Source organism: Onychomys torridus, chromosome 11 (assembly GCF_903995425.1).
Source record: "Onychomys torridus chromosome 11, mOncTor1.1, whole genome shotgun sequence".
In the NCBI taxonomy this organism is placed as follows: Eukaryota; Metazoa; Chordata; class Mammalia; order Rodentia; family Cricetidae; genus Onychomys; species Onychomys torridus.
The window spans coordinates 77,417,990-77,440,099 of record NC_050453.1 but is presented as its reverse complement, the minus strand read 5'-3'; positions in this window follow the sequence as shown (position 1 = coordinate 77,440,099).

Sequence of the window (22,110 nt, the reverse complement as noted above, 5' to 3'; positions counted from 1 at the left end):
AACTTGGGAAAGTTTTCTTCTATGATCTTGTTAAATATATTTTCTGTGCCTTTGAGTTGGTATTCTTCTCCTTCCTCTATCCCTATTATTTGTAGGTTTTGTCTTTTCATGGTGTCCCAAATTTCTTCGACATTTTGGGTCATGACTTTGTTGATTTTATTGTTTTCTTTGACTGATGAATCTCTTTCTTCTACCGTATCTTCCACACCAGAGATCCTCTCTTCCATCTCTATTGCATTCTTTTGGTTATTATGTTTCTGAAATTCCTGTTTGTTTACTCAGATTTTCTATTTCTAGCATTCCTTCTGCTTGTGTCTTCTTCATTTTTTTCTATTTCCCTCTTCAGGTCTTGGACTGTCTCACTTGCATTTTCATGATTTTCTTTCAAGGATTTATTGTTTTCTTCTGCTTTAATTGTCCTTTCCTCTAGTTTTTTTTATAATTCTTCCCATTTGTTGTTTGTCTGTTCCTCTACTTTATTTTTGATTTCTTCTATATAAGGCTCTAGCCTCTTCATGATGTTACTTATAAGGTTGTTTTCTTCTTCTTCTTCCATTCCGTGATGTTCAGGTCTAGCTGTTGGAGAAGGGGTAGGTTCTGGTGATGCTGTATGGCTCTTTATTCTGTTGTATGTACTTCTTGGGTTCATTCTTGGTCTTATCAATGTACTTGGTCCATAGAGACCTGACAGATTGAAGGGGCCTCTCTCTGGTCCAGATGGAAGCTCTGGGCCAAATAGGCATGCTGGTCCACATGAGAGTGCTGCCCGGATAGGAGCTGTGGGGCTGGACTCTGAGTCTTGGGAAGTCCCTGGGGTCTCCTTATTTTGTCCAGATGGGTGCTCCTCTTGTCCAGATGGGAGTTTCTCTGGTCTCTTGTCCAGATGGGAGTTCCTCTGGTCTCTGTTCCAGATGGGAGTTCCAGGGCAGGATGGAAGCTGGGGGCTGGTCTCTGATTTCAGGAAGTGGCTGTGATCTCTGGTAGATGGGTATGGGGGCAGGGTATGGAGACTGCAGGTTCTGCCTGCAGTCTTGGAAAAGGAGAGCCTTTCTGCAGGGCCCTGAACCTGGGGCCAAGTTGGTCAGGTCCTCCTGGGATTGCCTGTTTCCAGCTTTGGGACCCAGGGGCAGTTGCCTCTCTGGCCATAACCCCAGGCACTCACCTCTGGTCTCCTGAGTACTTCTAAAGGTAGCACACTATCATAGAATGTTGTGAGGGAGCACAGCAGGATGATAGAACTGCTTGGCTCCCAATGTGCTGACATCTTCAGGGTTCTTGAGTGTGTTGATTGAAGGCAGATCTGAAAAAGTTGTTTTTATTATAATATAATTATCCTTCTAAGATAAAAATATTTTAAATATGGGGTTGGGGATTTAGCTCAGTGGTAGAGTGATTGCCTAGCAAGCGCAAGGCTCTTGGTTCGATCCTCAGCTCAAAAAAAATATTTTAAATCTGAAAGTCACATATTTAATAATTTCCTGAAAACCCTTTCAAGAATAAATAGTAATGATAGTGTAGATAATCACACAATAAAGTTACTCATCCTACACAGAATCATGTGTGTGTGTATGTGTGTGTGTGTGTATGTGTGTGTGTGTGTGCATGTTAGTATGGAAGATGTATCATATATGCATGTGGGTACTTGTGGACTTGTGCACTTGTGGTCAGAGAAGAAACTCAGGTACAATTCTGATTTTTTGTGACAGGGACTTCATTGGTCTGGGACTCACCAATTTTCCCTGGGTGGATAATCCATCAATCTGCCTGTTTCTGCTTCACCATTGTCATTATAAGGATATGCTACCATGTGCTTCTTTTGTTTTCAATTCTGAGATTACACTCAAGACTTCTTTTTTGCCAGGCAACTGTTTTATTGACAAATTGCCTTTGGAAAAAACAGCAAAAGGTAGAGGAAGAACTACAGGAACACACTACCAAAAGTGAAGTGTTTTCCAGCACAGCCATCATTTCCCCCTGACAATTTCATGACTGCAAGTGTATTATTTTCCATTTGAATTGCTGTAAATACAGATATTAGGACTTTAACATAATCCACATGTAGAAGGAATATTTCCATTACTTTTTGAAGAGTCCAAGTTGAACAGTTTTAAGATGTTTTTAAATTGCTGTTGATGGGTCGTTAAGCACAGATAATGCTCTTGATGTTCCAAGATGGCTCAGTGGCTTAGATGCTTGCTATTCAGCATTAAAGCCAGAGTGTGGATGCAGAGTATAAATGCTGGGTGGCTGTAGCACACCACTTGCAATTTTAGCGTTCAGTAGGTAGAGAGGAGGAACCACCAGAAAAACTGGCTAGCCAGACTGTCATTACCAGGAAGCTCTGCATTTACCTCAGTGACCCTGCATCAAGAAGTAAGATCAATTGATAAAGACACTGATAAGGTGGATACCTTGGCTTTTATTACATATACACAGGTATGTAACCCACATATTCATTCACATGGACCACTGCACATACAAACATGTAGACATAAATATGTGTGTACACAGAGAAAGAGAAAATAAATTAACAAGTAAAAGATATGGCTCTTTTATTGTTCTTGTTTTCTTCTTTGAGACAAGTTTTCTCTATGCAGCTTTGGGTGTCCTGAAACTCATTATGTAGACCAGAGATCCACCTGACTCTGTTGTAGAATATTTGTACACTGTGTGAAGACATTTTGCTGTGGTAGGTATAATAAAAAAAAAAAAAAACTGAATAGCTAATTCTTAGGCAGGAGAGGATAGGCAAGATTCCTAGGGAGAGAAAGTAAGAAGAGATAGAATATAGGGACCCAGAAAGTCACCAACTAGACATGGAGGAAGTAGCATGGGCAGTACAGAGATGAGGTAATGCCACATGGCAGATCATAGATTAATATAAATGGGTTAATTTAAGTTATAAGAAGTAGTTGGAGATAGGCCTAACATAAGGCCAAGAATTCATAATTAATAATGAGTCTCTGTGTTGTTATTTGTGAGCTGGTGGCCCAAAGAAAATCCAGTTACATGACTCTGCCTTCTGAGTGCTGTGATTAAAGGCATATGCCACCACTGCCTGGCAAGACATGCTATTCTTGAAAGTGCTTCAAGTCAATGAGGAAATGCTGAGATATAAGTATGGAGAATGCAGCTCTGCTCTCACTTCTAAGAGTCTGAATAGACTTTAGAAATTCACAGATACTGAAATCAGATTCTTAATCTCAAAGACTCCAGTTCAAAGTTGTTCATTTCTTTTTGCTAGTAAATTTATGAAAAGGTATCCATTCAATGCTAATAAGATAAGCTTTGAAAGTAAGTTCAGATAATTTTTCTTGGATTATTTTAAATCAACATATTCACATATGTAAATTGAATTATTGAAGGGTTTTATTTATTTGTTTGTTTGCTTATTGAGACAGTGTGATGGTTTGAGAGAAAATGGCCCCCATAGGGAGTGGTACTATTAGAAGTTGTGGCCTTGGTGGAGTAGATGTGATCTTGTTGGAGGAAGTGTGTCACTCTTGGGGTGTGCTTTGAGGTCTCCTGTGCTTAAGATACACTAAGTGACTCAGTTTACTTCCTGTTGCCTGTAGATTGAGATGCAGAACTCTCAGATCCTTTCTCCAGCAACATGTCTGCCTGCATGCCACCAGGTCCCACCATGGCCAGCAGGCATGTCAGAGGAACAGCAGGTGGCAATTGGGATTCAGAGTGTCAGCCCACTGGAAGAAAAACTCTCTGTTGCTAAAAGATATACGGTAGGATGATGATAGACTGAACTAGAGTATCAATGATATTTTGGGCATCTCTGTCCCAAGACTTGATCTAAAACTCTCCTGGCCTCTGAGAAGACAGAGAGTACCCAGGTTCATTACTTCTGACTATAAGGTGTTAGTTAAAAATGTTTACATAGTCATGGGTTCTATAATCATGCACTTAAAATGGAATATATGACCTTTTTATGACTCATGCATTGCCTGAAAGAGTTTGTTGAGATATATAAGTAAAGGGATATGAGAGGGCAGAGCAATGAGAGAGAACAGCATGAGGAAAACAATGTAAGACAATAAAGGAACCATTAAGACAATGTGTGAGTGTCTTCATTTTCCCCTACCCATCAGAAAAAAAAATAGCTTTGCCAAAATGCTGTGGATTTCCCTTTGATCCCTGAATGCTGCCTTATAGGCTGGACCTCAAAGGCAGCATTACACCATGATGATAATAAACTAAACCTCTGAAACTGTAAGCCAACCAAATTAAATATTTTCTTTTGTACAAATTGCCATGGGCATGGTGTCACAGCAACAGAAACTCTAACTAAGACAGACAGAATTTCCCTGTGTAGCTCTCTGTGGCCTGGAACTTGCTATGTAGATCAGTGTGTGGCCCCAAACTCAGAGATCTACCTGCCTTTGACTCTTTAGTTCTGGGATTAAAAGAGTACACCACAACACCCTACTTACTTATGGCTTTTATATAACAGTTTTTAAGCAGAAATAAGCAGGTTGAAATATGTGCACAACTATTGGAGATTAAAAAAAGCTCAATGAATATTTGTATAATAAATAATGATAAAATAGGCTTCTCTACAACAATTTCCCACCATATTCAATGGCTTTGTTGAGATACAATTTGCAAGGAAAATTGTTTATCTGCTTCAAAATTAAAAGTCATTGAGTTTTTGCATATTTACAGACTAATCTTTATAGCAGTTGTCATTTTAGCACTTTTGTACTACTAAAATTGATAATATTTTCACCTGGAAGTCTCTCCATCACTCTGTATCCTAACCTTGGCTAATGCTTAATTTACCTTCTATGTGTGAAAATTTGCCTATTTTATATATTATATGAAAAAGACGTCGTACAATGTGAGGTTCACCAAGACAAGCTTCTTCAGTTATATTTATACCACGGGAGTTCATCCATATCATAGAGTGTGCCATAGTATGTACACAGCTCCTGTTTTAAAAATAATAATGATTTGGGGAATGAATATACCACATTATACTTGTTCACAAATATTTGAGGTATTTTCACTTTTAGGCCATTTTGACAATATTTCCATAAAAATTAAGTCACCTGATTCTAGATGAGCACACATTTCCACTCCCTTTGATAAATACCCAGAAATGGTCTTGGTTTGAATGGTTTACATGGTCCATTTTACACATCTACAAGAAAACTGTAAACGACTTAGTTTTGCCACATATTGCTAATTCTGTTTTCCATTTTTATTATATGTTAGATCTATAAGAAACACAGGACAAATGGCTAACTGAGGTGTCTATTAACATCACACTAGACACTCTCTACCAGATCTCCGACCACAGAAGTGACCTGTTATAGAGTCCTCACTTCCCTCAGTAATTCTCAACCTCACTGCCTATCCTAAACCTCCTCAGCCTCTGAGCTCTGTGTCCCTTTCCCCAGCTTCTCTTTCCTATATAATAGCTGTTTTGCCTATACACTCTCTTGGCTTCTCTCTTGGTCCTCTTGGTGTTCTGTTTCCCTCTGTCTTCTCTTCCTCTCTCACTCTCCAAAACTCCCTCTCCTTCCCTGGCCTGGTCTATTCTGCTGACCATGTTTAGTTTGGATTCTTCCAGATATTTCTGGCTGTTCTATCACTTTTTCTACAATAAAACCTTCCTCCTCAACCATATCTAGAAGAGGTCATTGCTTCATTTACATTCATCTGGTGCAGAAACCCTAGGGATGACATACATGGGATCCCGTCCAAGGGATTTGGCCTCTCAGAACCAAGCTGCTGACTTGATTTTTGCAAGGTATGTAAGAATCATTTGTTTCTGTTGTCTTCTGCAATGCACCATATTTGACTCCAAGTTCTAGAGTCCACCTCTTCAACCACTTCTTCCCTCTAGCTACAATATTAATGCATGTTTCTTCTTTGCTATTTGGTAAGTGTTCTCTTTCTGTCTCCTGGAACCTACTATGCCCTATAGGGTCCCACTATGTGAGCATATTTCTACTAAGGCACTTACTCAAATACTTTTATTGAAACTCCAATCTCCCACCTTTCCTGAGAGCTTCTCCCAGTCTGCCTCTTCAACTGCTTTCTCCTCTCCTCCTCTCCTGGATAGGTATCACCATGTAGAAGCCTGCTTTTTCTACTCTTACTACAAAAGCTACACTGATGTGACATCATGCTCCTTTTGTCCTATTTGGCCCCTATTTCATAGAAGGGGCTGCCTCTCTACTATGATTTGGTACATTTCCCACTAAGAGTCTCTCTGTCTGCTTGAGGATGATGCCCTGGATTGAAATTCTTGTCACCATGATACTTAGTCCTTCTGACCCCTTTGTTCTTAGCTCCTTCCTGGAGCTTCTTCAAAACACCCAGGAGCTGGAACCCCACAGCTTCCATAAACTGTTCTATGTCTCTACCATATTCAAAACATCCCTTGGGCAGAGTTCCTGTACTTTGTGACCCTATTCCCTCTCAGCTCCCTCCTGGAAATCCTACAGCTTCTTTATGTCATCCTGAACCTATCCTGTAACCTTTTCTTCACCTCTACCATAGAGATGCCTCTTCTGTCTTTCCCTTATTCTCTCTGTACCTCTAGGTTTCTTACACCTTCCTGGCCTGCATATGACCATTTCTTTCTTGCTCCTCTGACTCAGAGATTTTATTAAAGTCTCATCTTGCTGAAAATGGCTTGGACATAATACAGCTCAATCAGTGGCAAAATATTGGCACATTCCATTCTCAAAGTCTCTCAAATCATAACAACTTCTGTCAACTCATGAACAGATGATCCCCAAATCTCTTATATCTAAACATTTTCTAGTCTACAATCCCCAAAGTCTCTACTTTCCACTCAAAACCTTTTATGCCTATGATTTCTCTGTGCTGGACTCTCAAGAAATCTTTTAAGACTATTGGGTAAACAGTCTTTATCACAGGATTTGTAAATTCATTGTGTATGGTTAAAAGATATGTGAAACATGTAACAAAATGTTAGCTTAAAACTTGTAACAAAAGGTTGCATCTTTTTTTGTGTGTGTGGAGCTGAGGATCGAACCCAGGGCCTTGTGGCTAAGCAAGCACTCTACCACTGAGCTAAATTCCCAACCCCAAAAGGTTGCATCTGATATTGCTATATGTGATTCAACTTTTACTTAGAAAAAAAATAGATCTTCTTACTGTAACTATTACTTTAATTCAATTCTAATTTGGGGAATTTTATGTTTTTAATTAGCAACCATGTGACTTGCCTCTATCTTGGCAAGGACTGAATTTATGGTTAACCTTTATTTATGCTTTGAATTTTATTTTAATGCTGTAGGACCTTCAATTAAATCTTCAGCTCAAATTTTTAAGGCTCAAATTTAACTGGAATGAAACCGTAAGATCCTAATCTTATAAGTTACTAACTTGTTGTCAACTGTGAAAGATTAAGAGGACATGCAAATTAATGGTCATTCACTTTATAAAATGATCAAATTTTTAATATGCTTATAGCTAGGTTCAAATTCATGCTAAGTACAAATGTAATTTATTTACAATGGCAAATTTTATTTAGCCTCTTGTAATTGTTTTTCATAGTTAATCATAAAACAAGTTAAAACAACAAAAAAGGAGTAAAGTTGGTTTAAAATCAGGCATAGTTAATAGCTAAGGTCCTCAAAATCTTCAGATATCTGCTGAATATGTCATTTAAAGTATTTAATGAAAAGCTTCCTGTGATAGAAAGAAATGCCAGCTCCTAGCAATGACCCTAACATCTCCAAAGATGCTGGGCACCACCTGGATAGTGGTAATGCTAAACACTGGCAAAGAACTACCCCATACCTCACCTGCCAGGGCTGTGCTCAAACTGTGGGCACTGTTGGGTTGACTACTCTACTCTGCCTCATCAAAGTAGGTCAGATTTTCTAATTCCTGCCTCTACCTGAAAGTCTCTTAGAGTTTCTGGGTCTAGCAACCAAAGGACTGTGCTGTCCTGTCCAGCAGCTGAAGATGTAATGCTGTCTTGTGTGTCAACCAAAGACCTATGACCATTACTCACAATGAAGTCATCAAGTTACCTCAAGGAGCCTAGGGTAAATTTCTAGATGGTGGATATATATCTGTCATTTTAACGGATACGTAGGTCTTTTAGATTATACTTCCTAATATAATTATGTTTCTAAGGTCTCTGATGTTGTTGATGAATAACTGTAGCTTTATGTTAACAGTAGCAAACAAATTGACTCTTCTCCAAAAGCTGCAGTTGCCTGCAAAGATTATTTCATGTGTGAAAACTGGTCTCACTCTTTTTCTAGAGCTACCAGTTCTCCTGCTTTTAAAAAAAAAGTAAACACAGGCAGTTTACCTTGCTGGCAGATTCTGAAAGAGATAAACTCATAAAACAAGTTTCAATATCACTTTTTATTATTCCTTAATTTAAAAGAACTTGCCTTATAATGATTTCTCTCAATAATGAACCCCTTGTGTCTGTAATTGTTTTTCATGGTTAAGCATAAAACAAGTTAAAACAAACAAAAAAGGATTAAGTTGTATGGAAAATGATTGGATAAAAAAATAAAGTTTATATAAATTATGAGGGTCTAAGAAAGTTTTTTAAGTTTTGTAAATGCAAGTTCTAAAGGACCAAGAAAGTTATTTAAAGTATGAGAATATTGGGAAATAATGCAGAGTTCTTTCCTTCATTATAGTACTGTTACGTTAAGACTTCTAAAATAAATAGCTTTAACATTTATCAATGGAGTTCTGATAAGCTATTAATCTAGCCCTGGTAAAGCACTGACTACATCACAGTCACTTGCTCAAATTTTTAAATCCCCTTTGGTTGTCTTCTAAGTACAGACTTAAAAGTGCTTCTCATTATGAAGAAAACTTCGCTGTCTTTTCTATACATCCAACCAATGGACAGAGGAAAGGGTGTTTGTGCTTTAAGCTCAGAATCATTTCCTTGTACCCCCAAGCTTTTATTGTGACTCAATGGTGTGAGTCTACTGCTTTTTCTGTAATGTTGATTTCAGCACACATTACAAACAGTAGTAATGCTAATATTTCTAAAACTTTTATCTCTTTGTAAACTGAAAAACTTCTGATAAGCTTTAGGAAGTCATGACTTTGTTCCACTTCTAATAGGTCAAAGAGACACCAGATAAGTACTCCAGTCAGTCAGAACCCAAAGTTTCCTCACTTGCCTATTCTTGAGGATGGGATCTATCTCTTTCTCCCTCCCAGCTACCACAACAGGAAGTTGTGGGTGTACACTGAAGATAAAATTTCTCCCTAAACTTAACTTTATCTTCTGTCCCTAGTCTACGTCTGTCCCACCAGATTCCAAATCAACTAAAGACTGCAAACTACTCCAACCATGCCAGCCCTAGGTGCTTCAGAAGTAGTTTCCAACCAGTCCCTGCATCTTAGACTGCCCCTAAGCAGCTAGCCCAACTGCCTCATCATCCACAACTCCAATGTGATCCCTAGTGCCAGGTCCCACAAATCCTGAGCCACATTCCCCAGCCTGCACTCTCCTCTCCTTTCCCATTATTTGCCCATCATCCCATCCTTCCTGGACCCCCCAACAATGGTGTTCCACCAATTTCAGCTAAGAAACAGTTATGTAAGAGATTATGTCACCCCTCATCATCAATAAAAGACTGGAATAGCAGATCTCAAAGAAACCTAGAACAAATGACTGAGTTGCCTATTAACATATCAGAGCACACATTGAGCACCAGGTCTCCCAGCATAGGAAGTACTTGTTATAGAGGCTTCACTCTCAGCTTTTCTCATCCCCACTTCTGCCTTAAACCTCTCTAGCCCCTGAGCATCGCTCTCTTAACCCCAGCTTCTCTTTCCCATATAACAGCCATTTTGGTTATGCATTTTCTTGGCTTCCCTTTTGGTTCTCTTGGTCTTTCATCTTCGTATTTCTTCGCCTCATGCCCCTGTGTCCCTCTTGTCATGGTTGGGTCTATTCTGCTGGCCATGTTCAGTCTGGACTCTTCCAGATGCCTTTGGCTGTTATGTCCCTCATATCTACAACACTTCAACCACACCTAGGAGTGGTCATGTCTTCATTTTCTCAATGTGTATTTTATTATCTAGCCATTCTGTTGAATGTGGTGTAGTATTTCACATTTGTTTTGATTTACATTTCCCTAATGTCCAATGATAATGAAAGTCATTGAATGCATTTATGGCTAGTTATATTATGAAATTATTTTCACCTTAAAGTTGGCTGTAGATCTGGAGGAAAAAAAGAGGTTCAGAAGTTGAGTATTTGTTTTTCCTTCAGAGGACCAGTGTTCAGATTCTAACACTAATATTTTGGTTCAGATCCCTCTGTAACTCTAGATCCAGGTGGTCCAATGCCCTCCTAGACACTGCAAACACATGGTATGCTAGCATACATACTTGCAACACATTTATACAAATAAAAATAATGGCTAACCTATTTTTAAATTAAAAATAATAATATTAGAATTTATATCTTCATATTTTTACATGTAGGTTTTCTACATTTATGATTGTCAACTTGAAAGGGTCTGGAATTGCTTAGGATATAAACACCTGGTCACATATGTGAGTTTCATGACTAGATTGTCTGAGATGGGAAGACTGTCCTTAACTGTTGCTAACACTGTTCCATGAGCTGGAGTTCTGGACTGAATGATGAAGTGAAAGGGAGCTCAGAATAAGCATTCACTTCTCTCTGCACCTCAATTGCATATGGTATATGTCCAGGCACCGTAAAGTCATACCCCCATATCTTTGTACTATTAAATGTGAACCAAAATGAATTTTCCTTACTTAAGATGACTTTTCTATTTAGTTTCTTACAACAATGAGCAAAGTAATAAATAAAAAAATTCCTTTCTATGAGGTTTAATTTGTTCTTTTAGTAACAGAAGGCAGCAGAGAAAGGAAAAATGGGAATGATGTTAGCTGTCCCAGGGTTTTGGTTTTGCCTGTTATGGCACAAGGTAACAAAGTAAGATTTTATTTCCTTCTCATAAAATTTTGCCCATTTCGTTTAAGCAAAAGACAAAAGCATGTCAATATTGTTTGCAGACAATGATTGCCATTTTCTTCACTTGGGCACATCAAGACGGGGAATAATCTAGAAGGAGGCTTCCCTAACAGCAGGTATCCTGAAATCAGACACTGTACAAGGACAACTCACATTGAGAGGTCATGCCATACAAGTAACAAGTATTATTTCAATAGTAAAACATAGCTTCCCTGATTAACTGTGGCAACATAGTAAGATATACCTCCTAGGGTAATAAGTTATAATTTGCACATTATTAAGTAGAAATTTATGCCCACTTGTACACATAGGATGCTACTATGTTCATGGGGATTACATGCTTTATAATTTTATTTTATTCCCATGATCTTCAGAGTTGTGATCAAAATTCACTTGTTTTTGTATTTAAAACTGATTCTCAGAAATTTTTTTTGAGCTGAGGATCGAACCCAGGGCCTTGCGCTTGCTAGACAAGTGCTCTACCATTGAGCTGAATCCCCAACCTATAGACTTTGTCTCTTGAGTTTTCACATTCTTGTATAAAATCTAAATAACCACGTTGAGAAAGTAGTGCTGATCTTTATTATCTTCCTCCATTCTTTGAAACAACATATCCCTTACACACTTTATTGTGAACTTGATCCAACTATTCATTCAAGTAAATTTCAAGAGATATATGTTAGCATTATTACCCTATATCTAGAAAGCAAAACAAATTAGTTTGTACTATTCCTTCTTGATGATTAAAATATTATAGTAAATTCATTAATAGTAACTAGAAGATGGCTTTTCAGCTAATGATGCAAAGCCTGACCACTTGAGCTCAATCCCTGGAATCCACATGTTGAAATAAAAGAAACACACACCACTGCCACAAAATGTGCTCTGACCTACAGAGCAAGCTGTGACAGGCAAATATAGCACATACATATATTCAGTGAGTAAACAGAAATAGAAATATAGGCTGGTTAACATGAAGTCTTACCTTAGATGCCTTTGATAAAATACTTAGAGCAGTGGATTAAATGCATGTATAATGAACAATAAATCTAACCAACAGACATCTATGACTTAGGAATTTTACACATGCCTGGGCTTCCAGTCAGAAGAACATATCAGAATCAAATGAGAGTAACTATTAAAACCAAAATTACTAACATTGTACTGAATTAATGAAAAATAATTTTTATTTTTAATATGAAAAAAGGCATGCGCACCAGGACATATATTTGGCCAGACATTACATTTTACAAGCAAATACCCACTCACAAACAATTTTTAATAGAGTGGAGGCTTAACCTCAAGAAAATTGGATTTGTGTATAGGAAGAAAAGTAGAGAGAGCAAGAAATCTTGAACACTGATGTCTTTGGTGTGAAAATGTAAGCTGTGAGAGCCAGGCCAACACACACTGAGATTTGAAGGAGTCAAATATACTCACAGAGAATCATACTGAACTGAAACATGGAATTTTCCTGTAGTAGAAAGGCGCTAGAAATTCTTGTTTGTTTGTTTGTTTTGCTTATTTGTTAATCTCTCATTGAAAGAAGATACTTGTGGTGCTTCAAGGTAAATAAATGTAGTGGTGAAACTGTGTGTGTGTGTGTGTGTGTGTGTGTGTGTGTGTGTGTGTGTGTACATGTGTTTTATTATTTAGATATACATTGCCTGAAAGCTAGACATACATAGAGGCTCAAAGAGAGAAGTAGAAAGACACAAAGAAACTACAATAAGATCATTTTAATGGATCAGCTAGGAGGATCAGGTAGAAGGAGCCAATTTAATTCTTTGATTTCACAATTAAGGACAATTCTAGATCAAGGAAAAAACCTGGATTTGGGAACAAGAATCACTCAAAATGGTTTTGTTTTCAGATTTCTACCAAATGGACACAAGCTAAGAAACACAGGACACAGCTGAGGAAATATCTGCCTCAGATTGACCTGTGGGACATTTTCTTGACTGATGTTTGTTGTGGGAGGGCCCCGGCCACTGTGGGTGGTGTCACACCTGTGCAGGTGGTTCTGAATGCTACAAGAAAGAAGGCTTAGCAAGCTATGAGGAGCAAGCCAATAAGCAATATTCCTCCATGGCCTCTGCAACAGTTCCTACCTCCAGATTCTTACCTTGAGTTCTTGCTCTGACTTTCTTTCAGGATAGATTGTAAATGTACGAAGAAATAAGCCCCTTTCTCCCCAAGTTGCTTTTGATCAAGGTCTGCACCATGGCAAGGAAAACCAAACTAAGAAACTGGCAACTTATTTAAGGCCCATTGCAGATGGCTGTGCAAATTAAAATAGAGTGCCCAGTAATATCCCTCACAATACACAAGGAAACATGGTTATTATTGTGGATCAAAGGACAATCTCTGAGCATTTGTTTTCTCCTACATAACACTCACAGAGATGATCCACAGGCTTAGAGGTATATTGGAGAATACATAGACCACAATGGGTGGGCAGTTCCTCTCTCTTCAATTTTACCCTTTCCTAAAATAACAAGAAATATCATTTCCAAGTTTCACATTCAACTTCACAGCAGAGAAAAATTACCAAGAATCTTTTTTAGACTCATTATTTAATACAACTTTTCTGAAAAAAAAATTAAAAAATATAATGAGTAACGTCTTGACCTCTTGGGCTATCCTGGAATTGTGAGTTCTGCAGATTCCTACTCAGATTTCCATACTCCTTTCCTGCTCTGTACTAGTCCAGAGTTTTAGTATCTATATTTGTACCCATTTATCATCTTTATATATGAATTGCATATCACACTGTCTCTTTCTAATATGCTTTTAAATTTTCTGTGTCTGAGTACTATGCCTGAATGCATGTATGAGCACAACATCTGTGCCTGGTGCTCACAGAATTCAGAAGAAGGCATCTGATACCCTGTAACCAGAGCTGAAGATAGTTGTGAGCCATCATGTAGGTGTTGTCAATCAAAACTGGGTCCTCAGCAAGAGCAGCAAGTGCTTTTAACCACTAGAAAAATTCTCCAGTCCCTAAGGTTTTCTCATCTTCATAAAAATAAATATTTATTTTTCTACTTATGTTAATCATGTGTGTGTATGTGCTTAGGATGGTAAGATGGTTCAATGGTAAATTGCTTGCTTTGTAAATAAGAGGTTCTGAGTTCTGATTCTCTAAACCTTTGTTAAAAGCCAGACACAATGAAACATGCCCACAACCAAAGGCTGGAGATAGAGATACAAGAACAACTCTGGAGCTCACTGACCAGACATTCTAGCCAATAAGTGAGCACCAAGTTCAATGAGAAACCATGTCTCAAAAACTAGGGTGGAGAACAATTAGGGAAGACACCCAACCCAATATCGACCTCTGGCTTCTACACACACATTCATGGGTGTTCACATCTGTGCAAGTACATAAACATACACACAGACTATACCTACAAAAAGGTTAACAGTTTTCCAACATCGAATTTATATGAATTAATTAGTATCTTATACACAAAACTGCATCTGATCATACATTGCACCAATGGTAGACAAATTATGTCACTCTTGACAGCAGAAGATGACAAAACAAACACCAAGTACACAAAATATCATAACAAGAACAAGGTTGAATAATTTCAAGCAAACTGGGACATACCATAATTCTATATTTACTGGTCAATTACAATAACAACAATTTTTAGTAAATCTAATGAGATCTAATTTAAATGTTACAAAAAGACAATGTTGAATAATCATTAATTGATGGTAAATTATTTTTCTGAGATTTATGAAACATCCCAGTGTTGCTGAAAGTTTTCCTGTGTCCCACCTGGTCCACAGCCACTCAGACACAAATAAACACACAGAGGCTTATAATAATTATAAACTGTATGGCCTGATGGTTCAGACATTTTGCTAGCTAGCTCTTACATCTTAAATTAACCCATTTCTATAAATCTCTACTTGGCCACATGGCTTGTGGCTTACCAGCACTTTACAACTTGCTTCTTCTTGTGGCAGCCAGCAGCATTTCCTGACTCAGCCTTCTCTTCTCAGAATTCTCCTTGCCTGCTTGCCCGCCTATACTTCCTGTCTGGCTACTGGCCAATCAGCATTTTGTTTATCAATCAATCAGAATAACACACATTCACAGCATACAAAGTGACATTCTACTACACTTTTCCTTTTCTGTCTAATCAAAAATGAAACTTTTAACTTTAACAGAGTAAAATTACATATTGTAGAATAGTTATCAAGTTAGAATTACAGTTATAATATCTAGTCTATTTGCATTTGGCAAAATTAAAAAAAAAAATATTCTGTCATCTATCCTATATTGTAAGTCTAAGGTTTCATATCTAATTTATCTTTTATCATAACTAAAGAAATTATAACTATCTAGTCTTCAACTACATCAAAGATCCCAGAAGGATATAATATTACCTAAGTAAACAGGACTAGCATTGTAAGCAACTTCTAAAAATATAGAATGACAGAGACAGCTGTCTGCCTGGACATTCACCCAAAGTTTCTCTACAACAATGGGGCATCTGTCTTCAGCCCATAGGTCTAGAGTCTCTTGCTTACTTTACTCTGTGTCCTGTAAAATGTCTAGCAGTTTCTTCTGTGAAGCAGGACCGGAAAGACCATTTTGCCTTGCAAAGTTCAGTGTCACCTTCCTATGGGTCCTGCATATCCAGTTGATACAACATTTTGTCAAGAAGTCCAGGCAAGAAGAGTTTTTTGCCCAAATGGCTATTTTTGCCAAGAAGAAGATAAACTCTATATGGAGTGTCTTAGATGTCCATCTTTCTCTCTGAAGTAAACCCATGCTGCCAAGCACAGACATGTCTTAATGTTCAGAAAGTCTAAGTTTTTAAAACATTTTAAATGTCATGTTGTTCTGTAGGTCTTTGAAGTGTTTAAAGATTACCTAACTGAATTATATCTATGTACCTAGAAAACTTAACATGACTGTAAGTTTGACTATCAGAGAAGACTAATTCTTAATTTGTATTTCTTAATTATCCATTACAATTTTAATGAGTTACATAAACATAATACCTTAAATGAGAAATATATATATATATATATGATAAAAAAATCCACTCTAAATTTGAATCAATAAACTAAAATCCATAGCAATATAAAATATTTTAAACAAGTTGTTGCTCTCTTAAAATAGGATCATTAATCTACTATTTCATCCTATCATATCTATACTATCTTCTTTTTTTCTTTAGAAAGAGATTGCATTTATAATCAACCTGCTTTAAATAAAAATAAACATTCATAAACAATATTTTGAGGATTTGGGCATAGCTTTACATAATATTTCCTGCTGTATGAGGACATGGCAATCTTATGGGCATCCTGAGAAAATTAAGAATTATGCTCAAGTCCTGACTGGAGTAGTCTGTGACACTGTATTCTCTGAGCCAGCTGCCTTGAAGCTGTTTTTGGATGTTGGGTCATCTGGGCCTCTCAGGGGGGGTCTTTCTTGATCAAACCGTATTAGCTTAGAAGCAATCCACAGATTCTCGTCTTCTGTAGAAACAAAAGCAGAACTTCTTTTCCAAAGCAATGTATCCTTAGACAAAATTTTGAAGTCATGATACCTTAAACATATATATATATGTATATGTACATATACATATATATGTGTGTGTGTGTATGTATGTATGTATGTATGTATGTATGTATTATGTATGTATATATGTTTAACTGAGCAGCCTTTACAATCAACTGTGTCTCTGCAGGTAAAAATCCCAAAGAAAATATAATCCAGATTCTTTGTGTGATTTCCATCTGTACATGGCTTATTTTTATATTACTTTCACTTTCTCTTTAAAGATTTCATTCTTTAAAACTTTCTATTTCTTTATAAAACTGTCTATAACTGCATATATTTTTTTCTGTCTCTTCCAAGCCTATGTACATTTTTACACACACTGTAAACCATTTAAAGTCTTATTCCATCTGAATCTGCCTTCCTGTGAATCTATTGCTTTAAACTGCAGTGGCTAGTACTGAACTGGCAGCCTTGGCTGCTTACTCCACCTAACTCAGCTTTTCATCAAGGCAGAGATAGTTCACCACCAGCTCTGGGAGCCGTGCTGTCCACTGACTCTGGGAGGCTCTGTGCCTCTATCAAAGCTGTGTGTAGCCCAGAAACCATTGGGCTGTACTAGCAAAAACTCTATCCACCACACACCATGGCTTGCAGACCTCTCTGTGTACTGCGAAGGGAATCCCATGCTGCAGGTCAAGCCTGCGGCTAAGAACCCGACATAGAGTAATTCAAGCCTGCAGGCTGTGGTTGGCTTGAGAGACATGCTAAGAAGCTATTTTTAGCTCTGTTTTGGAATCTTTTTTTTTTTTTTTTCAAGCTTTCTCAGGTTTTAGGTGGAAACTTTTGCCAGCATATCTGGGTGCCAGTTGTAGTTGGAAGTTTCTTGGGTCTCGCCAAGCCCTGGCAGTCCTGTGGCCCTCATAGAGAAATCACTCAGAAGCTTATATTAATTATAACTGCTCAGCCATTAGATCAGGCTTACTACTGATTACCTTTTATACTTAAATTAACCCATAGTTCTTATCTATGTTTAGCCACTTGGCTTGGTGCCTTTTCTTAGTTCTGCTTTGTCATCTTACCTCCTCTGTGTCTAGCTGGCGACTCTTGACTCTGCTCTTCCTCTTCCTAACATTCCATTAGTCTGCTTGCCCTGCCTATACTCCCTGCCTGGCTCCTGGCTGATCAGTGTTTTATTAAACCAGTGTACAAAAGCATTATCCCACAAACACCTCAGTAAAAACATTTGTAGATGGAACACCAGCTAACACTATTCAGTGTAGAGGTTCTGTCTTCTAACTGGGTACACAGCCAAATACCTTCTATATTTATGAATGTATTTTCTGTCACCAACAATGAAGAGACACCCTCTGGTGGCTAGAAAAATTAATTTATCTTAATAGACTAGCAGAAAATATGTTAGTATATGATGTGCTTGCAAATTTTCAAATCTTAACAAAGATTATAAAGTTACCAATTCTTCATTGTTTTTTATAGGTATAAAAATACAGCAGAGGACTAGAGGGATAGACAGTTTAGTGAATAAAGCATTTACTGAGGAAGTATACAGACTGAGGTTCAAACTCTAAGAAATCATTTTTTCAAAGATGGATACAGTCATGTACATCTAAGATTCCAATATTCTTACAACAAGTTGAGAAGTGGAGTTACAAGAATTCCCTAGAAGCTATTGGGCAGCAAGTGTGTTGTACACAGAGACAATAGACCTCTAGGTTAATGAAGGTGAAAGCCCAAACCAACACCTAATATTGTCCTCTCACCTCCATGTGCATACTGTGGCAAATGCATACACACACTCAAGCACACATGCATACACATGTACACACATGCATAGGCATCACTCACACATGCACACACACAAACACAAATTCACACATACATAGGCATCACACACATGCCTAGATACACAGCCATCACTTACAGGCACTCATACATAAGTATCACATACACAATTAAATAGCTTTGTTTCTGAATTTACCATTTTATAGGACAAAAAGTTAGTAGACCCAAATATTACATAAGAATGAGATTTTGAATATCTAGTGATCTAGCTATTATTGTCATGTTGTTGGCCAAAAATAAAAACAGAAAAATCAAAAGCAAACATTTTGGAACCATTATAGCTTTAAAGATTCTTGGAACTGAGCTGGATGTATTCTGCACTGTGGGACAGACATACACCTCTGGAGAGTTAGGGGAGGAATGATAATGATTTACAGAGATGAGCTGGCTGTTTAAGTGAGAAGAAGATTTACAGTTAAACTGTCATCTTGGGGGTGAGAAGGGATGAGGGGGCTAGTGAAGTCATTCCTGTGGTTCAGTCTGTGCTTAAAGAGAAAGCGCTGCTCTGCATGTAAGCAGCACTATTCTAGAGAAGGAAGCAGAGGCAAGCCGGCAAGCTCCAGTGTTCTCCTCAGTACTCCCTGGCTTCCTGGCTTCCTTGGGGTGAGTTAACATGTCCCCTACCAAGCCCTCTCTGCCATGATAGGCTGAAACTTTAGAGAGTGTGAGCAAACCCAACTCTTCCTGCAAGTCATTCTCTCAGGCATTGAAGCCAATAGTGGAGGAACTATCATGTCGTATGATGCATTTGCTATAACAGAGACAAAAATAGAGAGATGATACACAGTCTAATGTTTACACTGAGGTTTGCTTTGGCATATTCTGGGTATCAACTACTTAAAGAATATTTCTTATTAATTTTGAGAGTTCCATACAATATATATTGATCATTTTTGTCCTCCCACTCCTCCCAGATCCACCCCTTCTTCCTTTTTCACCTGGTCCTATTTCTTCTCTCTCTCTCCAAGTCTAGTTTGACTTTGTCCAATATTCTCGGGCATGGGACCTACAGTAGAGTGTGTCTGATATACCAGAAATCACACTGCTAAAGAAAACTGACTCTGCCTTTCCCAGCAGTTATCAGAAGCCAAAAACCTTGCAGCTAAGAATAGAACTACATGTCTCACTCCAACACACTTGTGGTGGGATTTTGCATGGCTTGAGCTTGAGCAGATCTTTTACTTGCTGTCACAAGCACCATGAGTTCATATCTACATGTATCTGTCCAATTCTGTCCAGAAAACTTGTTTCCTTGAATTCATGTATTGTCTTCTTGTTATTTCTACCTCATCTTCCACATATAAACCTAGATGTTCAATGGGCGAGCATGATACAGCTCTCCTACTTAGGACTGGGCACTCTGAAGTCTGCCCCACCCTGGCCCAGGACATTGTCTATTTGCAGGTCTCTGTGTTAATTGCCATCTACTTCAAGAAGCTTCTCTGTTGAGGGCTGAGGGATACATCGGTCTATGGGTATAGTATGTCATTAAGAGCCATTTTAATCCAGTGTCCAATTATCAAAATAACAGTAGTAGGTTCTCCCTGAGGGCTTATGACCTATGTCAGCCCAAAAGTTCTTGGCTTTGTATGATTCCATCTCATTGATCAGGCCATAGATCTGATCAGAAAGTGAGTGGATATCTCCATAATATTATTTGTAGCACTATTGTATCAGTAGGCATATCATCCCAGATCAGTAGTTTTGTAGCTATCAAGCTTTACAGTTATGTGAGACTGACAATTACTTTTACTCCCTGTTAGTATGCATAACATCTTCCAACAGTGTGAAAGTTATCCAGTAAGGATGGATCTTCTAGGTCATCACCCACTTGACTTTTCCATGTATATAACTCAAATTTTTGGTGTCTTCAAGAATAGGATCTTGCCATCAAGTTATGGTGGTAACCAAGACCAATAGCAGCTGCTTTTAATGTTTGAGGGTCTATGTCAACCTGTGGGCCAATAATTCAAAAAGAAGCAACTCATTCCTGGTACTAGGGGTTTAAATTGACATCATGAGATGCCTAGTAGGGGGATTGTCTCCTTATTACATGATAACACTATTTAAATTATTTTTTAGGATGTCCCTAAGGTATAATAGGATATACTTCTTTTTAAGATTCATTTTTATTTATGCCTTGTGTATGCTTGCATGTATGTGCACATGTGTGCGGGTATTCATAGAGGCCAGAAGAGGGCATCTGATACCCTTTAGCTGGAGTTTCAGGTGGTTGTAAACTGCCCTGAGAGTGCTGGGAACTGAATTCTAGTCCTCTGCAACAATATCATGTGCTCTTAAGTGCTCAGTTATTCCTCCTACTCCAAGTACTGAATCACCACACACCATACAGGGGAAAAAAAAGATCAACAGTGGTTCTGCCATGGCAAACCCTGTCTCTGGTTCCCTGGTATTCCTTTTCAGCATTTTCTTTTTTCAGCAATGATCTCTATTCTTTATTTGTCACATCCCCAAGACCATTTGCATAGATAGAGGGAGCTTTGAAGTATTTGATATTAAATGTTTTTGAGATTTAGAGAAACATGGATCTTTTGGAATGAATAAACCTGCCAACATTAAAAAAACATATTTAATAATAAAATGTTCACAGTGCCAAGTATTTTTCATAACTTTAAATTTATTTATAGACTTTGACTTTGAAATCATCATCAACACATCTGTGCTTTATGGTATGCAAGGACATCCAGAGGGAGAATTCCTTTTAATAGACTCTAACATCTCAGAAAGAACCACACAATTGTATCAGCCAGCCTCCTCCATGGTAAACATTGGGTAGACACATGGCTACATTACTAAACAGTTTCACATTGAAACCAATTCTCAGGGGTGGACTTGTTGATTTCATTCCTACCAACTCCATTTCTCTCACTGGAGAAAATCCCTAAGAATCTAGTCATTTGAAGGAAAAAGTTCAAATTCATTTTTAAAATTATCAATGTTGTTATTTATATGGATGTAAGTAAGTTATTGTACAAGTGTGCATGTAGGTTTGCATGTAGAAGTCAGCAGTAGAGTCAAAATTGTCTTTCCAACCCCCTCTGCATCTTCTTCTTTTAAATATTTATTGATTTTATTTTATGTATATGTGTGATTATCTATATACATACATGTGCACCTCTGGTGTGCCCAGTGGCCACAGAGCCAAGAAAGGAGTATTGGTTTCCATAGAACTGGAGATACAGATGTTTATGAGCTCACTCATGGCAGTGCTGGGAATCCAAGCTGGGTCCTCTCCAAAACCAGCAAATGCTCTTGCTTGTGAGCCATCTCTAGTACTACCCATTTTACTTTTTTGTTTTTTTGTTTTTTAATTTGAGACAATGTCTTTCACTGAACCAGAAGCCCACTGATTCAGCTAGAAAGGCTGGTTAGTAAGCCCCAGGATCTCTATTTCTGCCTTGCCAGAGTTCAGATTACAAGTGTATACTACTATGTCTACTGTCATTCTATGAATTGGGAGACTGAATTCATATCTTCATGTTTGCACAGTAAGCCCTTACTGAGTGATTCTTTTTTATAGTACTTTCATTCAATTTTCTTTTTTCACACTGTTGAATGAACTGTATCATTAAAAAAATGTTTTTGGTTAAAATAATGGGTAAGACCAAGAAATATCAATGTAAATTAATCATAACGACAATATGGGAGTAAGGATAAGAAATGTACACAGTGAATATCTATTTGTTCATGTGTATACATCTAA